Source organism: Engystomops pustulosus, chromosome 4 (assembly GCF_040894005.1).
Source record: "Engystomops pustulosus chromosome 4, aEngPut4.maternal, whole genome shotgun sequence".
NCBI classification, from domain to species: domain Eukaryota; kingdom Metazoa; phylum Chordata; class Amphibia; order Anura; family Leptodactylidae; genus Engystomops; species Engystomops pustulosus.
In genome coordinates, this window is record NC_092414.1 from 36,281,964 (window position 1) to 36,292,224 (window position 10,261).

General features: G+C 50.3%; 1 long non-coding RNA gene across 1 annotated transcript; it reads left to right on the plus strand.

The window, feature by feature from the left end:
* Window positions 1-229: 229 nt before the first annotated feature.
* On the plus strand, window positions 230-9,569 carry LOC140128931 (uncharacterized). Its single transcript, XR_011855197.1, has 3 exons — window positions 230-356; window positions 7,455-7,596; window positions 9,250-9,569. It is a non-coding gene; the product is annotated as an uncharacterized lncRNA (long non-coding RNA).
* Window positions 9,570-10,261: the final 692 nt, after the last annotated feature.

Sequence of the window (10,261 nt, forward strand, 5' to 3'; positions counted from 1 at the left end):
GGGATCAGCCCTCCCTCTATGGGGCCCCGGCGTCTGGCGCTGTAGATCCGGCCCTGCACACAATGACAGGCTACAGGGGCCCCGCAGACATCAGCTAGTAAGTATCGGGCTGCTAAACGCTAATAGCAGCCCGATACTGACACACACACTGCATATGGTACTGTGCCTTTAAGGCACAAATACCATAGAGTGACAGAAAGTGCAGGTAGAGTGACCTCTGCCTGCACCTTCTGTCCTCCACAGACGGCCGATCTATGACTCATAGATCGCGCCGTGTGTGTCTCTCTGTGTCTCCACACTGCAGCAGGAGAGGAGCCACAGATCTTTCAGGCTGTCAGCGCTGCCTACGGGGAAAGGTGAGTGAACTTTTATTATTTTATTGTTATAAAGGGGCCCAGCAAAGAAGACAGAAGATAATTTATATATATTAAGGAGCAAATGTATAGTGGAGGGGGAAAGGGGGGGGGTTTGGAGGGGGGTATGTACTGTATATATAGAGGAGCCTCAGTATATGGGGAGGGGGTGTATTTTATATATATTGAGGAGCATATGTATAGGGGAGGGGAATGTCATTTATATATAGAGGAGCCACTGTATAGGGGAGGGAGGTGTCATTTGTATATAGAGGAGCCACTGTATAGGGGACAGGAGGAGGTGTCATTTATATATAGAGGAGCCTCAGTATATGGGGGGGGGGGTATTTTATATATATAGAGGAGCCACTGTATAGGGGAAGGAGGTGACATTTATATATAGAGGAGCCACTGTATAGGGGACGGGAGGAGGTGTCATTTATATATATAGAGGAGCCACTGTACAGGGGAGGGAAGTGTCATTTATATATAGAGGAGCCACTGTATAGGGGACAGGAGGAGGTGTCATTTATATATAGAGGAGCCTCAGTATATGGGGGGGTGTATTTTATATATATAGAGGAGCCACTGTATAGGGGAGGGAGGTGTCATTTATATATAGAGGAGCCACTGTATAGGGGACGGGAGGAGGTGTAATTTATATATAGAGGAGCCACTGTATAGGGGACGGGAGGAGGTGTAATTTATATATAGAGGAGTCACTGTATAGGGGACGGGAGGAGGTGTCATTTATATAGAGAGGATCCACTGTATAGGGGATGGGGAGGGAGGTGTCATTTATATATAGAGGAGTCACTGTATAGGGGATGGGGAGGGAGGTGTCTTTTATATATAGAGGAGCCACTGTATAGGGGACGGGAGGAGGTGTCATTTATATATAGAGGAGCCACTGTATAGGGGACGGGAGGAGGTGTCATTTATATATAGAGGAGCCACTGTATAGGGGATGGGAGGAGGTGTCATTTATATATAGAGGAGCCACTGTATAGGGGATGGGGAGGGAGGTGTCTTTTATATATAGAGGAGCCACTGTATAGGGGACGGGAGGAGGTGTCATTTATATATAGAGGAGTCACTGTATAGGGGATGGGAGGAGGTGTCATTTATATATAGAGGAGCCACTGTATAGGGGACGGGAGGAGGTGTCATTTATATATAGAGGAGCCACTGTATAGGGGACGGGAGGAGGTGTCATTTATATATAGAGGAGCCACTGTATAGGGGACGGGAGGAGGTGTCATTTATATATAGAGGAGCCACTGTATAGGGGACGGGAGGAGGTGTCATTTATATATAGAGGAGCCACTGTATAGGGGACGGGAGGAGGTGTCATTTATATATAGAGGAGTCACTGTATAGGGGACTGGAGGAGGTGTCATTTATAAATAGAGGAGCCACTGTATAGGGGACGGGAGGAGGTGTCATTTATATATAGAGGAGCCACTGTATAGGGGACGGGAGGAGGTGTCATTTATATATAGAGGAGTCACTGTATAGGGGACGGGAGGAGGTGTCATTTATATATAGAGGATCCACTGTATAGGGGATGGGGAGGGAGGTGTCTTTTATATATAGAGGAGCCACTGTATAGGGGACGGGAGGAGGTGTCATTTATATATAGAGGAGCCACTGTATAGGGGATGGGGAGGGAGGTGTCTTTTATATATAGAGGAGCCACTGTATAGGGGACATGAGGAGGTGTCATTTATATATAGAGGAGCCACTGTATAGGGGATGGGAGAAGGTGTCATTTATATATAGAGGAGTCACTGTATAGGGGACGGCAGAGGTCGCATTAACGCCTCACCACGCGTCATAGACGCGTGATGAGGCACCATTACTCCCCAAAATAATTGCCATGCGTAAAGTTACGCATGGCAATTATTCCCTGTAGCGCGCAGGCTGAGCGGCCCGGCGCGCGCTGCAAAAGAGGTAAGTGTCTATAGCGCAATCACAGCGCGCGCCGGGCCGCTCAGCGGAACACGTGACACAGTAATCTGTGTCATCAGCGCTCCGGAGCAAGAGCGCAGGCCCCGGGAGACCTGTGGACAGCGGGGCAGCTGCTCCCCTTCCTGCTCCATCTCCCTACCTGCCCGCAGCTGCCTGCGTCTATGTCGGGACTCCGGGTGAGTGTGTGCAGTGTTCTGTGTGTAGTGTAGTGTGCAGTGTTCTGTGTGTGCTGTGTGTAGTGTAGTGTGCAGTGTTCTGTGTGTGCTGTGTGTAGTGTAGTGTAGTGTAGTGTAGTGGAGTGGAGTGTGTGCTGAGTGTAGTGTAGTGGAGTGGAGTGTGTGCTGAGTGTAGTGTAGTGGAGTGTGTGCTGAGTGTAGTGGAGTGTGTGCTGAGTGTAGTGGAGTGTGTGCTGTGTGTAGTGTAGTGGGGTGTGTGCTGTGTGTAGTGTAGTGGGGTGTGTGCTGTGTGTAGTGTAGTGGAGTGTGTGCTGTGTGTAGTGTAGTGGAGTGTGTGCTGTGTGTAGTGTAGTGGAGTGTGTGCTGTGTGCAGTGTAGTGGAGTGTGTGCTGTGTGCAGTGTAGTGGAGTGTGTGCAGTGTAGTGGAGTGTGTGCTGTGTGTAGTGCAGTGTAGTGGAGTGTGTGCTGTGTGTAGTGCAGTGTAGTGGAGTGTGTGCTGTGTGTAGTGTAGTGGAGTGTGTGCTGTGTGTAGTGTAGTGGAGTGTGTGCTGTGTGTAGTGTAGTGGAGTGTGTGCTGTGTGTAGTGTAGTGGAGTGTGTGCTGTGTGTAGTGTAGTGGAGTGTGTGCTGTGTGTAGTGTAGTGGAGTGTGTGCTGTGTGTAGTGTAGTGGAGTGTGTGCTGTGTGTAGTGTAGTGGAGTGTGTGCTGTGTGTAGTGTAGTGGAGTGTGTGCTGTGTGTAGTGTAGTGGAGTGTGTGCTGTGTGTAGTGTAGTGGAGTGTGTGCTGTGTGTAGTGTAGTGGAGTGTGTGCTGTGTGTAGTGTAGTGGAGTGTGTGCTGTGTGTAGTGTAGTGGAGTGTGTGCTGTGTGTAGTGTAGTGGAGTGTGTGCTGTGTGTAGTGTAGTGGAGTGTGTGCTGTGTGTAGTGTAGTGGAGTGTGTGCTGTGTGTAGTGTAGTGGAGTGTGTGCTGTGTGCAGTGGAGTGGAGTGTGTGCTGTGTGTAGTGTAGTGGAGTGTGTGCTGTGTGTAGTGTAGTGGAGTGTGTGCTGTGTGTAGTGTAGTGTGTGCTGTGTGAGTGTAGTGGAGTGTGTGCTGTGTGAGTGTAGTGGAGTGTGTGCTGTGTGTAGTGTAGTGGAGTGTGTGCGCAGTGTGGAGTGGAGTGGAGTGTGTGCGCAGTGTGGAGTGGAGTGGAGTGTGTGCGCAGTGTGGAGTGGAGTGTGTGCGCAGTGTGGAGTGGAGTGGAGTGTGTGCGCAGTGTGGAGTGGAGTGGAGTGTGTGCGCAGTGTGGAGTGGAGTGGAGTGGAGTGTGTGCGCAGTGTGGAGTGGAGTGGAGTGTGTGCGCAGTGTGGAGTGGAGTGTGTGCGCAGTGTGGAGTGGAGTGTGTGCGCAGTGTGGAGTGGAGTGTGCGCGCAGTGTGGAGTGGAGTGTGCGCGCAGTGTGGAGTGGAGTGTGTGCGCAGTGTGGAGTGGAGTGTGCGCGCAGTGTGGAGTGGAGTGGAGTGTGTGCGCAGTGTGGAGTGGAGTGGAGTGTGTGCGCAGTGTGGAGTGGAGTGGAGTGTGTGCGCAGTGTGGAGTGGAGTGGAGTGTGTGCGCAGTGTGGAGTGGAGTGGAGTGTGTGCGCAGTGTGGAGTGGAGTGGAGTGTGTGCGCAGTGTGGAGTGGAGTGGAGTGTGTGCGCAGTGTGGAGTGGAGTGGAGTGTGTGCGCAGTGTGGAGTGGAGTGGAGTGTGTGCGCAGTGTGGAGTGGAGTGGAGTGTGTGCGCAGTGTGGAGTGGAGTGTGTGCGCAGTGTGGAGTGGAGTGGAGTGTGTGCGCAGTGTGGAGTGGAGTGGAGTGTGTGCGCAGTGTGGAGTGGAGTGGAGTGTGTGCGCAGTGTGGAGTGGAGTGGAGTGTGTGCGCAGTGTGGAGTGGAGTGGAGTGTGTGCGCAGTGTGGAGTGGAGTGGAGTGTGTGCGCAGTGTGGAGTGGTGTGGAGTGTGTGCGCAGTGTGGAGTGGAGTGGAGTGTGTGCGCAGTGTGGAGTGGAGTGGAGTGTGTGCGCAGTGTGGAGTGGAGTGGAGTGTGTGCGCAGTGTGGAGTGGAGTGGAGTGTGTGCGCAGTGTGGAGTGGAGTGGAGTGTGTGCGCAGTGTGGAGTGGAGTGTGTGCGCAGTGTGGAGTGGAGTGGAGTGTGTGCGCAGTGTGGAGTGGAGTGGAGTGTGTGCGCAGTGTGGAGTGGAGTGGAGTGTGTGCGCAGTGTGGAGTGGAGTGTGTGCGCAGTGTGGAGTGGAGTGGAGTGTGTGCGCAGTGTGGAGTGGAGTGGAGTGTGTGCGCAGTGTGGAGTGGAGTGGAGTGTGTGCGCAGTGTGGAGTGGAGTGGAGTGTGTGCGCAGTGTGGAGTGGAGTGGAGTGTGTGCGCAGTGTGGAGTGGAGTGGAGTGTGTGCGCAGTGTGGAGTGGAGTGGAGTGTGTGCGCAGTGTGGAGTGGAGTGGAGTGTGTGCGCAGTGTGGAGTGGAGTGGAGTGTGTGCGCAGTGTGGAGTGGAGTGGAGTGTGTGCGCAGTGTGGAGTGGAGTGGAGTGTGTGCGCAGTGTGGAGTGGAGTGGAGTGTGTGCGCAGTGTGGAGTGGAGTGTGTGCGCAGTGTGGAGTGGAGTGGAGTGTGTGCGCAGTGTGGAGTGGAGTGGAGTGTGTGCGCAGTGTGGAGTGGAGTGGAGTGTGTGCGCAGTGTGGAGTGGAGTGTGTGCGCAGTGTGGAGTGGAGTGTGTGCGCAGTGTGCAGTGGAGTGTGTGCGCAGTGTGCAGTGGAGTGTGCGCGCAGTGTGGAGTGGAGTGTGCGCGCAGTGTGGAGTGGAGTGTGCGCGCAGTGTGGAGTGGAGTGTGCGCGCAGTGTGGAGTGGAGTGTGCGCGCAGTGTGGAGTGGAGTGTGCGCGCAGTGTGGAGTGGAGTGTGCGCGCAGTGTGGAGTGGAGTGTGCGCGCAGTGTGGAGTGGAGTGTGCGCGCAGTGTGGAGTGGAGTGTGCGCGCAGTGTGGAGTGGAGTGTGCGCGCAGTGTGGAGTGGAGTGTGCGCGCAGAGTGGAGTGGAGTGTGCGCGCAGAGTGGAGTGGAGTGTGCGCGCAGTGTGGAGTGGAGTGTGCGCGCAGAGTGGAGTGGAGTGTGCGCGCAGTGTGGAGTGGAGTGTGCGCGCAGTGTGGAGTGGAGTGTGCGCGCAGTGTGGAGTGGAGTGTGCGCGCAGTGTGGAGTGGAGTGTGCGCGCAGTGTGGAGTGGAGTGTGCGCGCAGTGTGGAGTGGAGTGTGCGCGCAGAGTGGAGTGGAGTGTGCGCGCAGAGTCGAGTGGAGTGTGCGCGCAGTGTGGAGTGGAGTGTGCGCGCAGTGTGGAGTGGAGTGTGCGCGCAGTGTGGAGTGGAGTGTGCGCGCAGTGTGGAGTGGAGTGTGCGCGCAGTGTGGAGTGGAGTGGAGTGTGCGCGCAGTGTGGAGTGGAGTGTGCGCGCAGTGTGGAGTGGAGTGTGCGCGCAGTGTGGAGTGGAGTGTGCGCGCAGTGTGGAGTGGAGTGGAGTGTGCGCGCAGTGTGGAGTGGAGTGGAGTGTGCGCGCAGTGTGGAGTGGAGTGGAGTGTGCGCGCAGTGTGGAGTGGAGTGGAGTGTGCGCGCAGTGTGGAGTGGAGTGGAGTGTGCGCGCAGTGTGGAGTGGAGTGGAGTGTGCGCGCAGTGTGGAGTGGAGTGGAGTGTGCGCGCAGTGTGGAGTGGAGTGGAGTGGAGTGTGCGCGCAGTGTGGAGTGGAGTGTGCGCGCAGAGTGGAGTGGAGTGTGCGCGCAGTGTGGAGTGGAGTGTGCGCGCAGAGTGGAGTGGAGTGTGTGCGCAGTGTGCACGGCGTATTACCAAAATTTTCATACTCCTCCTCGGGTAAAAATACTCCTCAAAAATGGTGAGAGGAGTATTTTTACCCTTCTGGAAAAATGTTAGTGCGACCTCTGGGGGACGGGAGGAGGTGTCATTTATATATAGAGGATCCACTGTATAAGGGATGGGGAGGGAGGTGTCTTTTATATATAGAGGAGCCACTGTATAGTGGACGGGAGGAGGTGTCATTTATATATAGAGGAGCCACTGTATAGGGGACGGGGAGGGGGTGTCATTTATATATAGAGGAGCCACTGTATAGGGGACGGGAGGAGGTGTCATTTATATATAGAGTAGCCACTGTATAGGGGATGGGAGAAGGTGTCATTTATATATAGAGGAGCCACTGTATAGGGAACGGGGAGGGGGTGTCATTTATAAAGTATACAGAGGAGCCACTGTATAGGGGAGGGAGATGTCTTTTATATATAGAGGAGCCACTGTTTAGGGGAGGGGGTGTAATTTTTATATAGAGGAGCCACTGTATAGGGGAGGGGGGTGTCATTTATATATAGAGGAGCCACTGTACAGGGGACAGGGTGCAGTATATAGGGGGGTTTAATTAATGTATATAACCATTGTATAGAGGACAAGGGGTGTAATTCATATATAGAGGAAGTGTAGAGGGAACAGGTGGTGTAATTTATGTATAGATGCACTGCATAGAGGATGGGGGTTGTAATTCATATATAGAGGCACTGTAGAGAGGATGGGGGTGTAGTTCATGTATAGTGTACAGGGGAGTGTAATTCATGTATACTGACAGTGTATAGAGGACAGGGGGGTAATTTATGAATAGAGGCAAGGGGGGGTACTATTTCTGTATAGAGCCACTGTTTACTGGATGTGGGGACTGTATTTCGGGGCAAGAGGGGTGCTTTATAGAGGACCGTCTTTGTATAGGGGAGGTCACTTTATAGATGAAATGGGCCATTGTTTTGGGGGGGGATTTGTATAGTGGGGATTGCTGTATAGCAGGGGCAGCTTTTATATATTCATTCATAAATGGGGTTGCCATATATAGCTTTAGTAAGTAGGTGCTGTGTATATATATCCAGGTGCCATTATACTGTAAGTGATTGTGGTATCTTTAAGGGCACAGATGTGCTGCCAAGAGCTGAAGACATCTAGGGGCGAATCCATAACAACTGGAGGAGTTACACCAGATGAAGAATCCCAAACTACAGGGGGCGCTATAGAGGCTGTAATGAAGTTGTAATGACGAAGACAGTAAACGGTGAGTAATCAGATATAATTATATTCTAATATTTTTGTTTTTGTTTATCTGCAGAGCATTTCATTTTTAATTTGAATAATTTATTGTTTTTTTTTTTAATTGAGTTTGTGTTGGGCTATATTTAGACAATGTATGCCCGCCGTACAGTAGCACGGCGGGCATATATCGGCGCTGTGGAGAGAAGCACAGGGGATGAGCGCATATCACCCCCGCCCCTCTCTATAGGAATATACAGCGCACGGCGCCATATTACGTAGAAAGATATGACATGTCCTATCTTTATACGGGCTACGGAGCGGCACTGTACCGCTCCCGTACAGGGCCGTGACCCCATAGAAGTGTATGGGGGACATATATCGCCCGTATATACATTGGCCGTATATACATCCACTACATACATCCACTACATCCATACGTTGGTGTGAATGTAGCCTTAGGTGGTATTATTTTGCTGTGGTAATGCTGTGGTGGTATTATTCAGTCATGATGCAGTGGTAGTGGGGGTAATGAGCGGTACAGTGTGATCAGTTGTGGTGTGAGGGGTATATATGATATATGTGGAGGCACAGTGTGGTCAGTTATGGTGTGAGGGGTATATATGATATATGTGGGGGCACAGTGTGGTCAGTTGTGGTGTGAGGGGTATATATGATATATGTGGAGGCACAGTGTGGTCAGTTATGGTGTGAGGGGTATATATGATATATGTGGGGGGCACAGTGTGGACAGTTGTGGTGTGAGGGGTATATATGATATATGTGGAGGCACAGTGTGGTCAGTTATGGTGTGAGGGGTATATATGATATATTTGAGGGCACAGTGTGGTCAGTAGTAGTGTGAGGGGTGTATATGATATATGTGGGGCACAGTGTGGTCAGTAGTGGTGTGAGGGGTGTATATGATATATGTGGGGAACAGTGTGGTCAGTTGTGGTGTGAGGGGTATATATGATATATGTGAGGGCACAGTGTGGTCAGTTGTGGTGTGAGGGGTATATATGATATATATGGAGGGTACAATGTGGTCAGTTGTGGTGTGAGGGGTATATATGATATATGTGGAGGCACAGTGTGGTCAGTTATGGTGTGAGGGGTATATATGATATATTTGAGGGCACAGTGTGGTCAGTAGTAGTGTGAGGGGTGTATATGATATATGTGGGGCACAGTGTGGTCAGTAGTGGTGTGAGGGGTGTATATGATATATGTGGGGCACAGTCTGGTCAGTAGTGGTGTGAGGGGTATATATGATATATGTGAGGGCACAGTGTGGTCAGTTGTGGTGTGAGGGGTATATATGATATATATGGAGGGTACAATGTGGTCAGTTGTGGTGTGAGGGGTATATATGATATATGTGGAGGCACAGTGTGGTCAGTTATGGTGTGAGGGGGATATATGATATATGTGGGGGCACAGTGTGGTCAGTTGTGGTGTGAGGGGTATATATGATATATATGGGGGGTACAATGTGGTCAGTTGTGGTGTGAGGGGCATATATGATATATGTGGAGGCACAGTGTGGTCAGTTATGGTGTGAGGGGTATATGTGATATATGTTGTGGTACAGTGTGTACAGTTGTGGTATGAGGGGTATATATGATATATGTGTATATAGGATGATGCCAATCAGGTCTGTTTTATAAACCAGCAGAGATGAATTGTGGCTGGAAGAAGACTCCTGGAAGATCAGACAGGAAGGAAGAGACAACATTGGGGACGTCACCTGTAAGTCATTGGATGACACTGCAGCCTCTGTGCAGGACTGGTATATATGATCACTATATGCTGGTACATACTGGTCTGTGTGTAGGTTATCATATAGTATTGCAGTATTATTCAGTCATTATGTAGTGGTGATAATCAGGATGTAATGTTATTATCTGGGCTTGTACAGAGGTGTCATTAGTGATATTGTACCTTGCAGGGTGGTGTTTGTATTATAACAATATGGCGGTAAAGTTTTATCAATAAATGGAGTTTATATGTGCTAAATGATTGGTAATCCTGGTCTGTGTATAGAGTCTTGTGTTCATTATCAGGAAGTTGGTATTTTCTTTATGTTGTGGTAATGCTGTGGGTCACAGTTTAGACAGATCTTTTGGTGACAGTATTGAGGTATCATTATCTGGTAATAGTATAGCGCTGATATTGGAAACCGGATAACTATGTGGTATCTTTTTTTCACATATATTGTTGTGAAAGGGGGCCCCGCATTGGGTGCCGAGCTGGGGGGCCCCATCCTAAATTAAGTGCTCCATACCCCTGGGACCCTTAATCTGGCCCTGTGCATAACCCCTCCCCCTAGTATATTAATATCCAGCACACTGCAGTATTACTTGGACCTTTTTGTAAAAAAAAAAAGGCACCAATTTTTTTGGAGCACTGTAAGAATATTGTTCTCATTTGGAACAAAATCCAAAGTAAATTTAAACCTCTCTCCTCTTTTTTTTTTTTTTTTTTTTTTTTATAAAGGAGCGCCTTCCTCTCTAATGTTGCTGCCTTATTATATGCTTTTCTTACAAAGTCTACCAGTTAAACCATTGCTGTCAATCTGTCAACTCAGTTCACAGGTCTGCTTTTGAAAAGATTCTTGAAGCAGGGAATTCATGACTGTTAGCTTTCGACATCCACATGTATGAATGCGGTTCTGGATAATACTTAAC